Source organism: Triturus cristatus, chromosome 4_1 (assembly GCF_964204655.1).
Source record: "Triturus cristatus chromosome 4_1, aTriCri1.1, whole genome shotgun sequence".
In the NCBI taxonomy this organism is placed as follows: Eukaryota; Metazoa; Chordata; class Amphibia; order Caudata; family Salamandridae; genus Triturus; species Triturus cristatus.
This window is the reverse complement of record NC_140585.1, coordinates 108,376,104-108,393,102: the sequence shown is the minus strand read 5'-3', so window position 1 is coordinate 108,393,102 and position 16,999 is coordinate 108,376,104. Positions and strand designations below refer to the sequence as shown.

General features: G+C 44.3%; 16 non-coding genes across 16 annotated transcripts; 7 read left to right on the top strand and 9 right to left on the bottom strand.

Annotated features, from left to right (window-relative positions):
* Nucleotides 1–1,010: 1,010 nt before the first annotated feature.
* TRNAM-CAU (transfer RNA methionine (anticodon CAU)) lies at nucleotides 1,011–1,083 on the bottom strand. Its single transcript has one exon. It is a non-coding gene; the product is annotated as a tRNA-Met (tRNA).
* Nucleotides 1,084–2,566: 1,483 nt separating this feature from the next.
* TRNAM-CAU (transfer RNA methionine (anticodon CAU)) lies at nucleotides 2,567–2,639 on the bottom strand. The gene has a single exon. It is a non-coding gene; the product is annotated as a tRNA-Met (tRNA).
* Nucleotides 2,640–4,118: 1,479 nt separating this feature from the next.
* TRNAM-CAU (transfer RNA methionine (anticodon CAU)) lies at nucleotides 4,119–4,191 on the bottom strand. Its single transcript has one exon. It is a non-coding gene; the product is annotated as a tRNA-Met (tRNA).
* Nucleotides 4,192–5,403: 1,212 nt separating this feature from the next.
* Nucleotides 5,404–5,475, top strand: TRNAA-CGC (transfer RNA alanine (anticodon CGC)). The gene has a single exon. It is a non-coding gene; the product is annotated as a tRNA-Ala (tRNA).
* A 199-nt stretch (nucleotides 5,476–5,674) lies between these two features.
* On the bottom strand, nucleotides 5,675–5,747 carry TRNAM-CAU (transfer RNA methionine (anticodon CAU)). Its single transcript has one exon. It is a non-coding gene; the product is annotated as a tRNA-Met (tRNA).
* A 997-nt stretch (nucleotides 5,748–6,744) lies between these two features.
* Nucleotides 6,745–6,830, top strand: TRNAY-AUA (transfer RNA tyrosine (anticodon AUA)). Its single transcript is given in 2 exon segments — nucleotides 6,745–6,781; nucleotides 6,795–6,830. It is a non-coding gene; the product is annotated as a tRNA-Tyr (tRNA).
* A 400-nt stretch (nucleotides 6,831–7,230) lies between these two features.
* Nucleotides 7,231–7,303, bottom strand: TRNAM-CAU (transfer RNA methionine (anticodon CAU)). The gene has a single exon. It is a non-coding gene; the product is annotated as a tRNA-Met (tRNA).
* A 1,483-nt stretch (nucleotides 7,304–8,786) lies between these two features.
* Nucleotides 8,787–8,859, bottom strand: TRNAM-CAU (transfer RNA methionine (anticodon CAU)). Its single transcript has one exon. It is a non-coding gene; the product is annotated as a tRNA-Met (tRNA).
* Nucleotides 8,860–11,412: 2,553 nt separating this feature from the next.
* Nucleotides 11,413–11,498, top strand: TRNAY-GUA (transfer RNA tyrosine (anticodon GUA)). Its single transcript is given in 2 exon segments — nucleotides 11,413–11,449; nucleotides 11,463–11,498. It is a non-coding gene; the product is annotated as a tRNA-Tyr (tRNA).
* A 129-nt stretch (nucleotides 11,499–11,627) lies between these two features.
* On the top strand, nucleotides 11,628–11,699 carry TRNAA-CGC (transfer RNA alanine (anticodon CGC)). Its single transcript has one exon. It is a non-coding gene; the product is annotated as a tRNA-Ala (tRNA).
* Nucleotides 11,700–12,968: 1,269 nt separating this feature from the next.
* TRNAY-GUA (transfer RNA tyrosine (anticodon GUA)) lies at nucleotides 12,969–13,054 on the top strand. Its single transcript is given in 2 exon segments — nucleotides 12,969–13,005; nucleotides 13,019–13,054. It is a non-coding gene; the product is annotated as a tRNA-Tyr (tRNA).
* A 400-nt stretch (nucleotides 13,055–13,454) lies between these two features.
* TRNAM-CAU (transfer RNA methionine (anticodon CAU)) lies at nucleotides 13,455–13,527 on the bottom strand. Its single transcript has one exon. It is a non-coding gene; the product is annotated as a tRNA-Met (tRNA).
* A 1,212-nt stretch (nucleotides 13,528–14,739) lies between these two features.
* TRNAA-CGC (transfer RNA alanine (anticodon CGC)) lies at nucleotides 14,740–14,811 on the top strand. The gene has a single exon. It is a non-coding gene; the product is annotated as a tRNA-Ala (tRNA).
* A 199-nt stretch (nucleotides 14,812–15,010) lies between these two features.
* Nucleotides 15,011–15,083, bottom strand: TRNAM-CAU (transfer RNA methionine (anticodon CAU)). Its single transcript has one exon. It is a non-coding gene; the product is annotated as a tRNA-Met (tRNA).
* Nucleotides 15,084–16,080: 997 nt separating this feature from the next.
* Nucleotides 16,081–16,166, top strand: TRNAY-GUA (transfer RNA tyrosine (anticodon GUA)). Its single transcript is given in 2 exon segments — nucleotides 16,081–16,117; nucleotides 16,131–16,166. It is a non-coding gene; the product is annotated as a tRNA-Tyr (tRNA).
* Nucleotides 16,167–16,566: 400 nt separating this feature from the next.
* TRNAM-CAU (transfer RNA methionine (anticodon CAU)) lies at nucleotides 16,567–16,639 on the bottom strand. Its single transcript has one exon. It is a non-coding gene; the product is annotated as a tRNA-Met (tRNA).
* Between the last annotated feature and the right edge of the window lie 360 nt (nucleotides 16,640–16,999).

The window sequence follows — 16,999 nt, the reverse complement described above, 5'->3', positions numbered from 1 at the left end:
GTCGCATCTCTCTTGATCATTGGTAAGGGTTCTTCTTCTAAACCAAAGACTCTTTACAGTAGCTTTTAGAAAAACGGAATATTTTGTTTATCTCAATCACCTTCAATCTACAGATTTTTCCGTTCTCTTTCCTTTTGAAAATGCATCCAAAATGCACGTTCTTGATGCTGGGTGCTTAGTAATGACTCCCATAACTTTCTGTCATTTCTTTCATGGTTCCGCGCAGCCATCCATTTGCCACCAATGCTGCCCAAGGTCTTTGTATCAAAGTTCCTTTCCTTTCTGTAAAATTGAAATTTGGAGCACCCCTGCTTATCCCCAAGCCAAGACAGAACATGAACTTTGGTCTGAAATCCTCCTTTGGGGTGATAAGACGTACCTTACAGTGTGCTCTAAGAACTGGTGACTTTGAGAGGGAGCTGCAGGTAATGTTAATGATTTTCATCGATCTGCTCCTGATCCCCACCCCCACAACCTTTCTTGAGCGAGAGATAATTACAGCGCTGAAAGATACTTCAGCCACTCCTTCGATAGCTCAGTTGGTAGAGCGGAGGACTGTAGCATAAAGTCAGACATCCTTAGGTCGCTGGTTCAAATCAGGCTCGAAGGATTTTGTGCTTCGATTTCCATATCTTTCACTTTTATTCAAACAATACCTTCCATTGATTATGATCGAGACTTTGCAGTCCCTGGGTTTCAGGGATTCCTTGCATCCATCAAACAGCTCAAGTGCAAAAGTGGGGATGTAGCTCAGTGGTAGAGCGCATGTTTCGCATGTATGAGGTCCCGGGTTCAATCCCCGGCATCTCCAGGAGCCTCTGTTCCTTATCTTGGCTTTTTTCCAGAAGGCTAGCCTGCCATCATGCAGAAAGAAGAAGTTTGTCATGCAGTTGGGGTGAGAGCCCCACTTAAATAGTCAGACATTTGCTTTGGAAAAATCTTTGAACTAGGCATAGTTTGCGCATTTCAAGAAAATTGGAGAATTTTGCATTCCAAAAGAAGGAAATAAATGCCCTCTCTGAGGATCGAACTCAGGACCTTCAGATTATGAGACTGACGCGCTGCCTACTGCGCTAAGAAGGCTGTATATAGGCATCGGTACATAAGACCATGAAGATCATCCAGGTACAAGGCTGAAGGATTTTCCTGACTGACATTGTATACTGCAGAGTCGAATGGGGTGATGTGGCCGTCGGTTCAATGCAGGGTTTCCAATCATACAGTCAAATCTTGCAGAAGTGGGGATGTAGCTCAGTGGTAGAGCGCATGCTTTGCATGTATGAGGCCCCGGGTTCAATCCCCGGCATCTCCAGACTTTTGCCATGCTTACCTTGGATTTTGGGCAGAAAGCTAGGCTGGCATCATGATGAAGGAAGAGATATGTCCTCCAACCGGGAAGAGGACCCCGCTTAATCTGTCAGACGTTTGCCTTGAAAAATCCCATGAAATGGGGCTATCTCATTTTTGATGATTATAGATCAAAAGAATCCTACTTGTTGAAGACATCAAAGTGATGATTCATCTTGACAACCATAATGCTTTGATGATAGAAATCTGTCGCATCTCTCTTGATCATTGGTAAGGGTTCTTCTTCTAAACCAAAGACTCTTTACAGTAGCTTTTAGAAAAACTGAATATTTTGTTTATCTCAATCACCTTCAATCTACAGATTTTTCCGTTCTCTTTCCTTTTGAAAATGCATCCAAAATGCACGTTCTTGATGCTGGGTGCTTAGTAATGACTCCCATAACTTTCTGTCATTTCTTTCATGGTTCCGCGCAGCCATCCATTTGCCACCAATGCTGCCCAAGGTCTTTGTATCAAAGTTCCTTTCCTTTCTGTAAAATTGAAATTTGGAGCACCCCTGCTTATCCCCAAGCCAAGACAGAACATGAACTTTGGTCTGAAATCCTCCTTTGGGGTGATAAGACGTACCTTACAGTGTGCTCTAAGAACTGGTGACTTTGAGAGGGAGCTGCAGGTAATGTTAATGATTTTCATCGATCTGCTCCTGATCCCCACCCCCACAACCTTTCTTGAGCGAGAGATAATTACAGCGCTGAAAGATACTTCAGCCACTCCTTCGATAGCTCAGTTGGTAGAGCGGAGGACTGTAGCATAAAGTCAGACATCCTTAGGTCGCTGGTTCAAATCAGGCTCGAAGGATTTTGTGCTTCGATTTCCATATCTTTCACTTTTATTCAAACAATACCTTCCATTGATTATGATCGAGACTTTGCAGTCCCTGGGTTTCAGGGATTCCTTGCATCCATCAAACAGCTCAAGTGCAAAAGTGGGGATGTAGCTCAGTGGTAGAGCGCATGTTTCGCATGTATGAGGTCCCGGGTTCAATCCCCGGCATCTCCAGGAGCCTCTGTTCCTTATCTTGGCTTTTTTCCAGAAGGCTAGCCTGCCATCATGCAGAAAGAAGAAGTTTGTCATGCAGTTGGGGTGAGAGCCCCACTTAAATAGTCAGACATTTGCTTTGGAAAAATCTTTGAACTAGGCATAGTTTGCGCATTTCAAGAAAATCGGAGAATTTTGCATTCCAAAAGAAGGAAATAAATGCCCTCTCTGAGGATCGAACTCAGGACCTTCAGATTATGAGACTGACGCGCTGCCTACTGCGCTAAGAAGGCTGTATATAGGCATCTGTACATAAGACCATGAAGATCATCCAGGTACAAGGCTGAAGGATTTTCCTGACTGACGTATACTGCAGAGTCGAATGGGGTGATGTGGCCGTCGGTTCAATGCAGGGTTTCCAATCATACAGTCAAATCTTGCAGAAGTGGGGATGTAGCTCAGTGGTAGAGCGCATGCTTTGCATGTATGAGGCCCCGGGTTCAATCCCCGGCATCTCCAGACTTTTGCCATGCTTACCTTGGATTTTGGGCAGAAAGCTAGGCTGGCATCATGATGAAGGAAGAGATATGTCCTCCAACCGGGAAGAGGACCCCGCTTAATCTGTCAGACGTTTGCCTTGAAAAATCCCATGAAATGGGGCTATCTCATTTTTGATGATTATAGATCAAAAGAATCCTACTTGTTGAAGACATCAAAGTGATGATTCATCTTGACAACCATAATGCTTTGATGATAGAAATCTGTCGCATCTCTCTTGATCATTGGTAAGGGTTCTTCTTCTAAACCAAAGACTCTTTACAGTAGCTTTTAGAAAAACTGAATATTTTGTTTATCTCAATCACCTTCAATCTACAGATTTTTCCGTTCTCTTTCCTTTTGAAAATGCATCCAAAATGCACGTTCTTGATGCTGGGTGCTTAGTAATGACTCCCATAACTTTCTGTCATTTCTTTCATGGTTCCGCGCAGCCATCCATTTGCCACCAATGCTGCCCAAGGTCTTTGTATCAAAGTTCCTTTCCTTTCTGTAAAATTGAAATTTGGAGCACCCCTGCTTATCCCCAAGCCAAGACAGAACATGAACTTTGGTCTGAAATCCTCCTTTGGGGTGATAAGACGTACCTTACAGTGTGCTCTAAGAACTGGTGACTTTGAGAGGGAGCTGCAGGTAATGTTCATGATTTTCATCGATCTGCTCCTGATCCCCACCCCACAACCTTTCTTGAGCGAGAGATAATTACAGCGCTGAAAGATACTTCAGCCACTCCTTCGATAGCTCAGTTGGTAGAGCGGAGGACTGTAGCATAAAGTCAGACATCCTTAGGTCGCTGGTTCAAATCAGGCTCGAAGGATTTTGTGCTTCGATTTCCATATCTTTCACTTTTATTCAAACAATACCTTCCATTGATTATGATCGAGACTTTGCAGTCCCTGGGTTTCAGGGATTCCTTGCATCCATCAAACAGCTCGAGTGCAAAAGTGGGGATGTAGCTCAGTGGTAGAGCGCATGTTTTGCATGTATGAGGTCCCGGGTTCAATCCCCGGCATCTCCAGGAGCCTCTGTTCCTTATCTTGGCTTTTTTCCAGAAGGCTAGCCTGCCATCATGCAGAAAGAAGAAGTTTGTCATGCAGTTGGGGTGAGAGCCCCACTTAAATAGTCAGACATTTGCTTTGGAAAAATCTTTGAACTAGGCATAGTTTGCGCATTTCAAGAAAATCGGAGAATTTTGCATTCCAAAAGAAGGAAATAAATGCCCTCTCTGAGGATCGAACTCAGGACCTTCAGATTATGAGACTGACGCGCTGCCTACTGCGCTAAGAAGGCTGTATATAGGCATCTGTACATAAGACCATGAAGATCATCCAGGTACAAGGCTGAAGGATTTTCCTGACTGACATTGTATACTGCAGAGTCGAATGGGGTGATGTGGCCGTCGGTTCAATGCAGGGTTTCCAATCATACAGTCAAATCTTGCAGAAGTGGGGATGTAGCTCAGTGGTAGAGCGCATGCTTTGCATGTATGAGGCCCCGGGTTCAATCCCCGGCATCTCCAGACTTTTGCCATGCTTACCTTGGATTTTGGGCAGAAAGCTAGGCTGGCATCATGATGAAGGAAGAGATATGTCCTCCAACCGGGATGAGGACCCCGCTTAATCTGTCAGACGTTTGCCTTGAAAAATCCCATGAAATGGGGCTATCTCATTTTTGATGATTATAGATCAAAAGAATCCTACTTGTTGAAGACATCAAAGTGATGATTCATCTTGACAACCATAATGCTTTGATGATAGAAATCTGTCGCATCTCTCTTGATCATTGGTAAGGGTTCTTCTTCTAAACCAAAGACTCTTTACAGTAGCTTTTAGAAAAACGGAATATTTTGTTTATCTCAATCACCTTCAATCTACAGATTTTTCCGTTCTCTTTCCTTTTGAAAATGCATCCAAAATGCACGTTCTTGATGCTGGGTGCTTAGTAATGACTCCCATAACTTTCTGTCATTTCTTTCATGGTTCCGCGCAGCCATCCATTTGCCACCAATGCTGCCCAAGGTCTTTGTATCAAAGTTCCTTTCCTTTCTGTAAAATTGAAATTTGGAGCACCCCTGCTTATCCCCAAGCCAAGACAGAACATGAACTTTGGTCTGAAATCCTCCTTTGGGGTGATAAGACGTACCTTACAGTGTGCTCTAAGAACTGGTGACTTTGAGAGGGAGCTGCAGGTAATGTTCATGATTTTCATCGATCTGCTCCTGATCCCCACCCCCACAACCTTTCTTGAGCGAGAGATAATTACAGCGCTGAAAGATACTTCAGCAACTCCTTCGATAGCTCAGTTGGTAGAGCGGAGGACTGTAGCATAAAGTCAGACATCCTTAGGTCGCTGGGTCAAATCTGGCTCGAAGGATTTTGTGCTTCGATTTCCATATCTTTCACTTTTATTCAAACAATACCTTCCATTGATTATGATCGAGACTTTGCAGTCCCTGGGTTTCAGGGACTCCTTGCATCCATCAAACAGCTCGAGTGCAAAAGTGGGGATGTAGCTCAGTGGTAGAGCGCATGCTTCGCATGTATGAGGTCCCGGGTTCAATCCCCGGCATCTCCAGGAGCCTCTGTTCCTTATCTTGGCTTTTTTCCAGAAGGCTAGCCTGCCATCATGCAGAAAGAAGAAGTTTGTCATGCAGTTGGGGTGAGAGCCCCACTTAAATAGTCAGACATTTGCTTTGGAAAAATCTTTGAACTAGGCATAGTTTGCGCATTTCAAGAAAATTGGAGAATTTTGCATTCCAAAAGAAGGAAATAAATGCCCTCTCTGAGGATCGAACTCAGGACCTTCAGATTATGAGACTGACGCGCTGCCTACTGCGCTAAGAAGGCTGTATATAGGCATCGGTACATAAGACCATGAAGATCATCCAGGTACAAGGCTGAAGGATTTTCCTGACTGACATTGTATACTGCAGAGTCGAATGGGGTGATGTGGCCGTCGGTTCAATGCAGGGTTTCCAATCATACAGTCAAATCTTGCAGAAGTGGGGATGTAGCTCAGTGGTAGAGCGCATGCTTTGCATGTATGAGGCCCCGGGTTCAATCCCCGGCATCTCCAGACTTTTGCCATGCTTACCTTGGATTTTGGGCAGAAAGCTAGGCTGGCATCATGATGAAGGAAGAGATATGTCCTCCAACCGGGAAGAGGACCCCGCTTAATCTGTCAGACGTTTGCCTTGAAAAATCCCATGAAATGGGGCTATCTCATTTTTGATGATTATAGATCAAAAGAATCCTACTTGTTGAAGACATCAAAGTGATGATTCATCTTGACAACCATAATGCTTTGATGATAGAAATCTGTCGCATCTCTCTTGATCATTGGTAAGGGTTCTTCTTCTAAACCAAAGACTCTTTACAGTAGCTTTTAGAAAAACGGAATATTTTGTTTATCTCAATCACCTTCAATCTACAGATTTTTCCGTTCTCTTTCCTTTTGAAAATGCATCCAAAATGCACGTTCTTGATGCTGGGTGCTTAGTAATGACTCCCATAACTTTCTGTCATTTCTTTCATGGTTCCGCGCAGCCATCCATTTGCCACCAATGCTGCCCAAGGTCTTTGTATCAAAGTTCCTTTCCTTTCTGTAAAATTGAAATTTGGAGCACCCCTGCTTATCCCCAAGCCAAGACAGAACATGAACTTTGGTCTGAAATCCTCCTTTGGGGTGATAAGACGTACCTTACAGTGTGCTCTAAGAACTGGTGACTTTGAGAGGGAGCTGCAGGTAATGTTAATGATTTTCATCGATCTGCTCCTGATCCCCACCCCCACAACCTTTCTTGAGCGAGAGATAATTACAGCGCTGAAAGATACTTCAGCCACTCCTTCGATAGCTCAGTTGGTAGAGCGGAGGACTATAGCAGAAAGTCAGACATCCTTAGGTCGCTGGTTCAAATCAGGCTCGAAGGATTTTGTGCTTCGATTTCCATATCTTTCACTTTTATTCAAACAATACCTTCCATTGATTATGATCGAGACTTTGCAGTCCCTGGGTTTCAGGGATTCCTTGCATCCATCAAACAGCTCGAGTGCAAAAGTGGGGATGTAGCTCAGTGGTAGAGCGCATGTTTTGCATGTATGAGGTCCCGGGTTCAATCCCCGGCATCTCCAGGAGCCTCTGTTCCTTATCTTGGCTTTTTTCCAGAAGGCTAGCCTGCCATCATGCAGAAAGAAGAAGTTTGTCATGCAGTTGGGGTGAGAGCCCCACTTAAATAGTCAGACATTTGCTTTGGAAAAATCTTTGAACTAGGCATAGTTTGCGCATTTCAAGAAAATCGGAGAATTTTGCATTCCAAAAGAAGGAAATAAATGCCCTCTCTGAGGATCGAACTCAGGACCTTCAGATTATGAGACTGACGCGCTGCCTACTGCGCTAAGAAGGCTGTATATAGGCATCTGTACATAAGACCATGAAGATCATCCAGGTACAAGGCTGAAGGATTTTCCTGACTGACATTGTATACTGCAGAGTCGAATGGGGTGATGTGGCTGTCGGTTCAATGCAGGGTTTCCAATCATACAGTCAAATCTTGCAGAAGTGGGGATGTAGCTCAGTGGTAGAGCGCATGCTTTGCATGTATGAGGCCCCGGGTTCAATCCTCGGCATCTCCAGACGTTTGCCATGCTTACCTTGGATTTTGGGCAGAAAGCTAGGCTGGCATCATGATGAAGGAAGAGATATGTCCTCCAACCGGGATGAGGACCCCGCTTAATCTGTCAGACGTTTGCCTTGAAAAATCCCATGAAATGGGGCTATCTCATTTTTGATGATTATAGATCAAAAGAATCCTACTTGTTGAAGACATCAAAGTGATGATTCATCTTGACAACCATAATGCTTTGATGATAGAAATCTGTCGCATCTCTCTTGATCATTGGTAAGGGTTCTTCTTCTAAACCAAAGACTCTTTACAGTAGCTTTTAGAAAAACGGAATATTTTGTTTATCTCAATCACCTTCAATCTACAGATTTTTCCGTTCTCTTTCCTTTTGAAAATGCATCCAAAATGCACGTTCTTGATGCTGGGTGCTTAGTAATGACTCCCATAACTTTCTGTCATTTCTTTCATGGTTCCGCGCAGCCATCCATTTGCCACCAATGCTGCCCAAGGTCTTTGTATCAAAGTTCCTTTCCTTTCTGTAAAATTGAAATTTGGAGCACCCCTGCTTATCCCCAAGCCAAGACAGAACATGAACTTTGGTCTGAAATCCTCCTTTGGGGTGATAAGACGTACCTTACAGTGTGCTCTAAGAACTGGTGACTTTGAGAGGGAGCTGCAGGTAATGTTCATGATTTTCATCGATCTGCTCCTGATCCCCACCCCTACAACCTTTCTTGAGCGAGAGATAATTACAGCGCTGAAAGATACTTCAGCCACTCCTTCGATAGCTCAGTTGGTAGAGCGGAGGACTGTAGCATAAAGTCAGACATCCTTAGGTCGCTGGTTCAAATCTGGCTCGAAGGATTTTGTGCTTCGATTTCCATATCTTTCACTTTTATTCAAACAATACCTTCCATTGATTATGATCAAGACTTTGCAGTCCCTGGGTTTCAGGAACTCCTTGCATCCATCAAACAGCTCGAGTGCAAAAGTGGGGATGTAGCTCAGTGGTAGAGCGCATGCTTTGCATGTATGAGGTCCCGGGTTCAATCCCCGGCATCTCCAGGAGCCTCTGTTCCTTATCTTGGCTTTTTTCCAGAAGGCTAGCCTGCCATCATGCAGAAAGAAGAAGTTTGTCATGCAGTTGGGGTGAGAGCCCCACTTAAATAGTCAGACATTTGCTTTGGAAAAATCTTTGAACTAGGCATAGTTTGCGCATTTCAAGAAAATCGGAGAATTTTGCATTCCAAAAGAAGGAAATAAATGCCCTCTCTGAGGATCGAACTCAGGACCTTCAGATTATGAGACTGACGCGCTGCCTACTGCGCTAAGAAGGCTGTATATAGGCATCGGTACATAAGACCATGAAGATCATCCAGGTACAAGGCTGAAGGATTTTCCTGACTGACATTGTATACTGCAGAGTCGAATGGGGTGATGTGGCCGTCGGTTCAATGCAGGGTTTCCAATCATACAGTCAAATCTTGCAGAAGTGGGGATGTAGCTCAGTGGTAGAGCGCATGCTTTGCATGTATGAGGCCCCGGGTTCAATCCCCGGCATCTCCAGACTTTTGCCATGCTTACCTTGGATTTTGGGCAGAAAGCTAGGCTGGCATCATGATGAAGGAAGAGATATGTCCTCCAACCGGGAAGAGGACCCCGCTTAATCTGTCAGACGTTTGCCTTGAAAAATCCCATGAAATGGGGCTATCTCATTTTTGATGATTATAGATCAAAAGAATCCTACTTGTTGAAGACATCAAAGTGATGATTCATCTTGACAACCATAATGCTTTGATGATAGAAATCTGTCGCATCTCTCTTGATCATTGGTAAGGGTTCTTCTTCTAAACCAAAGACTCTTTACAGTAGCTTTTAGAAAAACGGAATATTTTGTTTATCTCAATCACCTTCAATCTACAGATTTTTCCGTTCTCTTTCCTTTTGAAAATAAATCCAAAATGCACGTTCTTGATGCTGGGTGCTTAGTAATGACTCCCATAACTTTCTGTCATTTCTTTCATGGTTCCGCGCAGCCATCCATTTGCCACCAATGCTGCCCAAGGTCTTTGTATCAAAGTTCCTTTCCTTTCTGTAAAATTGAAATTTGGAGCACCCCTGCTTATCCCCAAGCCAAGACAGAACATGAACTTTGGTCTGAAATCCTCCTTTGGGGTGATAAGACGTACCTTACAGTGTGCTCTAAGAACTGGTGACTTTGAGAGGGAGCTGCAGGTAATGTTAATGATTTTCATCGATCTGCTCCTGATCCCCACCCCCACAACCTTTCTTGAGCGAGAGATAATTACAGCGCTGAAAGATACTTCAGCCACTCCTTCGATAGCTCAGTTGGTAGAGCGGAGGACTGTAGCATAAAGTCAGACATCCTTAGGTCGCTGGTTCAAATCAGGCTCGAAGGATTTTGTGCTTCGATTTCCATATCTTTCACTTTTATTCAAACAATACCTTCCATTGATTATGATCGAGACTTTGCAGTCCCTGGGTTTCAGGGATTCCTTGCATCCATCAAACAGCTCAAGTGCAAAAGTGGGGATGTAGCTCAGTGGTAGAGCGCATGTTTCGCATGTATGAGGTCCCGGGTTCAATCCCCGGCATCTCCAGGAGCCTCTGTTCCTTATCTTGGCTTTTTTCCAGAAGGCTAGCCTGCCATCATGCAGAAAGAAGAAGTTTGTCATGCAGTTGGGGTGAGAGCCCCACTTAAATAGTCAGACATTTGCTTTGGAAAAATCTTTGAACTAGGCATAGTTTGCGCATTTCAAGAAAATCGGAGAATTTTGCATTCCAAAAGAAGGAAATAAATGCCCTCTCTGAGGATCGAACTCAGGACCTGCAGATTATGAGACTGACGCGCTGCCTACTGCGCTAAGAAGGCTGTATATAGGCATCTGTACATAAGACCATGAAGATCATCCAGGTACAAGGCTGAAGGATTTTCCTGACTGACATTGTATACTGCAGAGTCGAATGGGGTGATGTGGCCGTCGGTTCAATGCAGGGTTTCCAATCATACAGTCAAACCTTGCAGAAGTGGGGATGTAGCTCAGTGGTAGAGCGCATGCTTTGCATGTATGAGGCCCCGGGTTCAATCCCCGGCATCTCCAGACTTTTGCCATGCTTACCTTGGATTTTGGGCCGAAAGCTAGGCTGGCATCATGATGAAGGAAGAGATATGTCCTCCAACCGGGATGAGGACCCCGCTTAATCTGTCAGACGTTTGCCTTGAAAAATCCCATGAAATGGGGCTATCTCATTTTTGATGATTATAGATCAAAAGAATCCTACTTGTTGAAGACATCAAAGTGATGATTCATCTTGACAACCATAATGCTTTGATGATAGAAATCTGTCGCATCTCTCTTGATCATTGGTAAGGGTTCTTCTTCTAAACCAGAGACTCTTTACAGTAGCTTTTAGAAAAACGGAATATTTTGTTTATCTCAATCACCTTCAATCTACAGATTTTTCCGTTCTCTTTCCTTTTGAAAATGCATCCAAAATGCACGTTCTTGATGCTGGGTGCGTAGTAATGACTCCCATAACTTTCTGTCATTTCTTTCATGGTTCCGCGCAGCCATCCATTTGCCACCAATGCTGCCCAAGGTCTTTGTATCAAAGTTCCTTTCCTTTCTGTAAAATTGAAATTTGGAGCACCCCTGCTTATCCCCAAGCCAAGACAGAACATGAACTTTGGTCTGAAATCCTCCTTTGGGGTGATAAGATGTACCTTACAGTGTGCTCTAAGAACTGGTGACTTTGAGAGGGAGCTGCAGGTAATGTTCATGATTTTCATCGATCTGCTCCTGATCCCCACCCCCACAACCTTTCTTGAGCGAGAGATAATTACAGCGCTGAAAGATACTTCAGCCACTCCTTCGATAGCTCAGTTGGTAGAGCGGAGGACTGTAGCATAAATTCAGACATCCTTAGGTCGCTGGTTCAAATCCGGCTCGAAGGATTTTTTGCTTCGATTTCCATATATTTCACTTTTATTCAAACAATACCTTCCATTGATTATGATCGAGACTTTGCAGTCCCTGGGTTTCAGGGATTCCTTGCATCCATCAAACAGCTCGAGGGCAAAAGTGGGGATGTAGCTCAGTGGTAGAGCGCATGCTTCGCATGTATGAGGTCCCGGGTTCAATCCCCGGCATCTCCAGGAGCCTCTGTTCCTTATCTTGGCTTTTTTCCAGAAGGCTAGCCTGCCATCATGCAGAAAGAAGAAGTTTGTCATGCAGTTGGGGTGAGAGCCCCACTTAAATAGTCAGACATTTGCTTTGGAAAAATCTTTGAACTAGGCATAGTTTGCGCATTTCAAGAAAATCGGAGAATTTTGCATTCCAAAAGAAGGAAATAAATGCCCTCTCTGAGGATCGAACTCAGGACCTTCAGATTATGAGACTGACGCGCTGCCTACTGCGCTAAGAAGACTGTATATAGGCATCTGTACATAAGACCATGAAGATCATCCAGGTACAAGGCTGAAGGATTTTCCTGACTGACATTGTATACTGCAGAGTCGAATGGGGTGATGTGGTCGTCGGTTCAATGCAGGGTTTCCAATCATACAGTCAAACCTTGCAGAAGTGGGGATGTAGCTCAGTGGTAGAGCGCATGCTTTGCATGTATGAGGCCCCGGGTTCAATCCCCGGCATCTCCAGACTTTTGCCATGCTTACCTTGGATTTTGGGCCGAAAGCTAGGCTGGCATCATGATGAAGGAAGAGATATGTCCTCCAACCGGGATGAGGACCCCGCTTAATCTGTCAGACGTTTGCCTTGAAAAATCCCATGAAATGGGGCTATCTCATTTTTGATGATTATAGATCAAAAGAATCCTACTTGTTGAAGACATCAAAGTGATGATTCATCTTGACAACCATAATGCTTTGATGATAGAAATCTGTCGCATCTCTCTTGATCATTGGTAAGGGTTCTTCTTCTAAACCAGAGACTCTTTACAGTAGCTTTTAGAAAAACGGAATATTTTGTTTATCTCAATCACCTTCAATCTACAGATTTTTCCGTTCTCTTTCCTTTTGAAAATGCATCCAAAATGCACGTTCTTGATGCTGGGTGCGTAGTAATGACTCCCATAACTTTCTGTCATTTCTTTCATGGTTCCGCGCAGCCATCCATTTGCCACCAATGCTGCCCAAGGTCTTTGTATCAAAGTTCCTTTCCTTTCTGTAAAATTGAAATTTGGAGCACCCCTGCTTATCCCCAAGCCAAGACAGAACATGAACTTTGGTCTGAAATCCTCCTTTGGGGTGATAAGACGTACCTTACAGTGTGCTCTAAGAACTGGTGACTTTGAGAGGGAGCTGCAGGTAATGTTCATGATTTTCATCGATCTGCTCCTGATCCCCACCCCCACAACCTTTCTTGAGCGAGAGATAATTACAGCGCTGAAAGATACTTCAGCCACTCCTTCGATAGCTCAGTTGGTAGAGCGGAGGACTGTAGCATAAAGTCAGACATCCTTAGGTCGCTGGTTCAAATCCGGCTCGAAGGATTTTTTGCTTCGATTTCCATATATTTCACTTTTATTCAAACAATACCTTCCATTGATTATGATCGAGACTTTGCAGTCCCTGGGTTTCAGGGATTCCTTGCATCCATCAAACAGCTCGAGTGCAAAAGTGGGGATGTAGCTCAGTGGTAGAGCGCATGCTTTGCATGTATGAGGTCCCGGGTTCAATCCCCGGCATCTCCAGGAGCCTCTGTTCCTTATCTTGGCTTTTTTCCAGAAGGCTAGCCTGCCATCATGCAGAAAGAAGAAGTTTGTCATGCAGTTGGGGTGAGAGCCCCACTTAAATAGTCAGACATTTGCTTTGGAAAAATCTTTGAACTAGGCATAGTTTGCGCATTTCAAGAAAATCGGAGAATTTTGCATTCCAAAAGAAGGAAATAAATGCCCTCTCTGAGGATCGAACTCAGGACCTTCAGATTATGAGACTGACGCGCTGCCTACTGCGCTAAGAAGGCTGTATATAGGCATCTGTACATAAGACCATGAAGATCATCCAGGTACAAGGCTGAAGGATTTTCCTGACTGACATTGTATACTGCAGAGTCGAATGGGGTGATGTGGCCGTCGGTTCAATGCAGGGTTTCCAATCATACAGTCAAACCTTGCAGAAGTGGGGATGTAGCTCAGTGGTAGAGCGCATGCTTTGCATGTATGAGGCCCCGGGTTCAATCCCCGGCATCTCCAGACTTTTGCCATGCTTACCTTGGATTTTGGGCCGAAAGCTAGGCTGGCATCATGATGAAGGAAGAGATATGTCCTCCAACCGGGATGAGGACCCCGCTTAATCTGTCAGACGTTTGCCTTGAAAAATCCCATGAAATGGGGCTATCTCATTTTTGATGATTATAGATCAAAAGAATCCTACTTGTTGAAGACATCAAAGTGATGATTCATCTTGACAACCATAATGCTTTGATGATAGAAATCTGTCGCATCTCTCTTGATCATTGGTAAGGGTTCTTCTTCTAAACCAGAGACTCTTTACAGTAGCTTTTAGAAAAACAGAATATTTTGTTTATCTCAATCACCTTCAATCTACAGATTTTTCCGTTCTCTTTCCTTTTGAAAATGCATCCAAAATGCACGTTCTTGATGCTGGGTGCGTAGTGATGACTCCCATAACTTTCTGTCATTTCTTTCATGGTTCCGCGCAGCCATCCATTTGCCACCAATGCTGCCCAAGGTCTTTGTATCAAAGTTCCTTTCCTTTCTGTAAAATTGAAATTTGGAGCACCCCTGCTTATCCCCAAGCCAAGACAGAACATGAACTTTGGTCTGAAATCCTCCTTTGGGGTGATAAGACGTACCTTACAGTGTGCTCTAAGAACTGGTGACTTTGAGAGGGAGCTGCAGGTAATGTTCATGATTTTCATCGATCTGCTCCTGATCCCCACCCCCACAACCTTTCTTGAGCGAGAGATAATTACAGCGCTGAAAGATACTTCAGCCACTCCTTCGATAGCTCAGTTGGTAGAGCGGAGGACTGTAGCATAAAGTCAGACATCCTTAGGTCGCTGGTTCAAATCCGGCTCAAAGGATTTTGTGCTTCGATTTCCATATATTTCACTTTTATTCAAACAATACCTTCCATTGATTATGATCGAGACTTTGCAGTCCCTGGGTTTCAGGGATTCCTTGCATCCATCAAACAGCTCGAGTGCAAAAGTGGGGATGTAGCTCAGTGGTAGAGCGCATGCTTCGCATGTATGAGGTCCCGGGTTCAATCCCCGGCATCTCCAGGAGCCTCTGTTCCTTATCTTGGCTTTTTTCCAGAAGGCTAGCCTGCCATCATGCAGAAAGAAGAAGTTTGTCATGCAGTTGGGGTGAGAGCCCCACTTAAATAGTCAGACATTTGCTTTGGAAAAATCTTTGAACTAGGCATAGTTTGCGCATTTCAAGAAAATCGGAGAATTTTGCATTCCAAAAGAAGGAAATAAATGCCCTCTCTGAGGATCGAACTCAGGACCTTCAGATTATGAGACTGACGCGCTGCCTACTGCGCTAAGAAGGCTGTATATAGGCATCTGTACATAAGACCATGAAGATCATCCAGGTACAAGGCTGAAGGATTTTCCTGACTGACATTGTATACTGCAGAGTCGAATGGGGTGATGTGGCCGTCGGTTCAATGCAGGGTTTCCAATCATACAGTCAAACCTTGCAGAAGTGGGGATGTAGCTCAGTGGTAGAGCGCATGCTTTGCATGTATGAGGCCCCGGGTTCAATCCCCGGCATCTCCAGACTTTTGCCATGCTTACCTTGGATTTTGGGCCGAAAGCTAGGCTGGCATCATGATGAAGGAAGAGATATGTCCTCCAACCGGGATGAGGACCCCGCTTAATCTGTCAGACGTTTGCCTTGAAAAATCCCATGAAATGGGGCTATCTCATTTTTGATGATTATAGATCAAAAGAATCCTACTTGTTGAAGACATCAAAGTGATGATTCATCTTGACAACCATAATGCTTTGATGATAGAAATCTGTCGCATCTCTCTTGATCATTGGTAAGGGTTCTTCTTCTAAACCAGAGACTCTTTACAGTAGCTTTTAGAAAAACGGAATATTTTGTTTATCTCAATCACCTTCAATCTACAGATTTTTCCGTTCTCTTTCCTTTTGAAAATGCATCCAAAATGCACGTTCTTGATGCTGGGTGCGTAGTAATGACTCCCATAACTTTCTGTCATTTCTTTCATGGTTCCGCGCAGCCATCCATTTGCCACCAATGCTGCCCAAGGTCTTTGTATCAAAGTTCCTTTCCTTTCTGTAAAATTGAAATTTGGAGCACCCCTGCTTATCCCCAAGCCAAGACAGAACATGAACTTTGGTCTGAAATCCTCCTTTGGGGTGATAAGACGTACCTTACAGTGTGCTCTAAGAACTGGTGACTTTGAGAGGGAGCTGCAGGTAATGTTCATGATTTTCATCGATCTGCTCCTGATCCCCACCCCCACAACCTTTCTTGAGCGAGAGATAATTACAGCGCTGAAAGATACTTCAGCCACTCCTTCGATAGCTCAGTTGGTAGAGCGGAGGACTGTAGCATAAAGTCAGACATCCTTAGGTCGCTGGTTCAAATCCGGCTCGAAGGATTTTTTGCTTCGATTTCCATATCTTTCACTTTTATTCAAACAATACCTTCCATTGATTATGATCGAGACTTTGCAGTCCCTGGGTTTCAGGGATTCCTTGCATCCATCAAACAGCTCGAGTGCAAAAGTGGGGATGTAGCTCAGTGGTAGAGCGCATGCTTTGCATGTATGAGGTCCCGGGTTCAATCCCCGGCATCTCCAGGAGCCTCTGTTCCTTATCTTGGCTTTTTTCCAGAAGGCTAGCCTGCCATCATGCAGAAAGAAGAAGTTTGTCATGCAGTTGGGGTGAGAGCCCCACTTAAATAGTCAGACATTTGCTTTGGAAAAATCTTTGAACTAGGCATAGTTTGCGCATTTCAAGAAAATCGGAGAATTTTGCATTCCAAAAGAAGGAAATAAATGCCCTCTCTGAGGATCGAACTCAGGACCTTCAGATTATGAGACTGACGCGCTGCCTACTGCGCTAAGAAGGCTGTATATAGGCATCTGTACATAAGACCATGAAGATCATCCAGGTACAAGGCTGAAGGATTTTCCTGACTGACATTGTATACTGCAGAGTCGAATGGGGTGATGTGGCCGTCGGTTCAATGCAGGGTTTCCAATCATACAGTCAAACCTTGCAGAAGTGGGGATGTAGCTCAGTGGTAGAGCGCATGCTTTGCATGTATGAGGCCCCGGGTTCAATCCCCGGCATCTCCAGACTTTTGCCATGCTTACCTTGGATTTTGGGCCGAAAGCTAGGCTGGCATCATGATGAAGGAAGAGATATGTCCTCCAACCGGGATGAGGACCCCGCTTAATCTGTCAGACGTTTGCCTTGAAAAATCCCA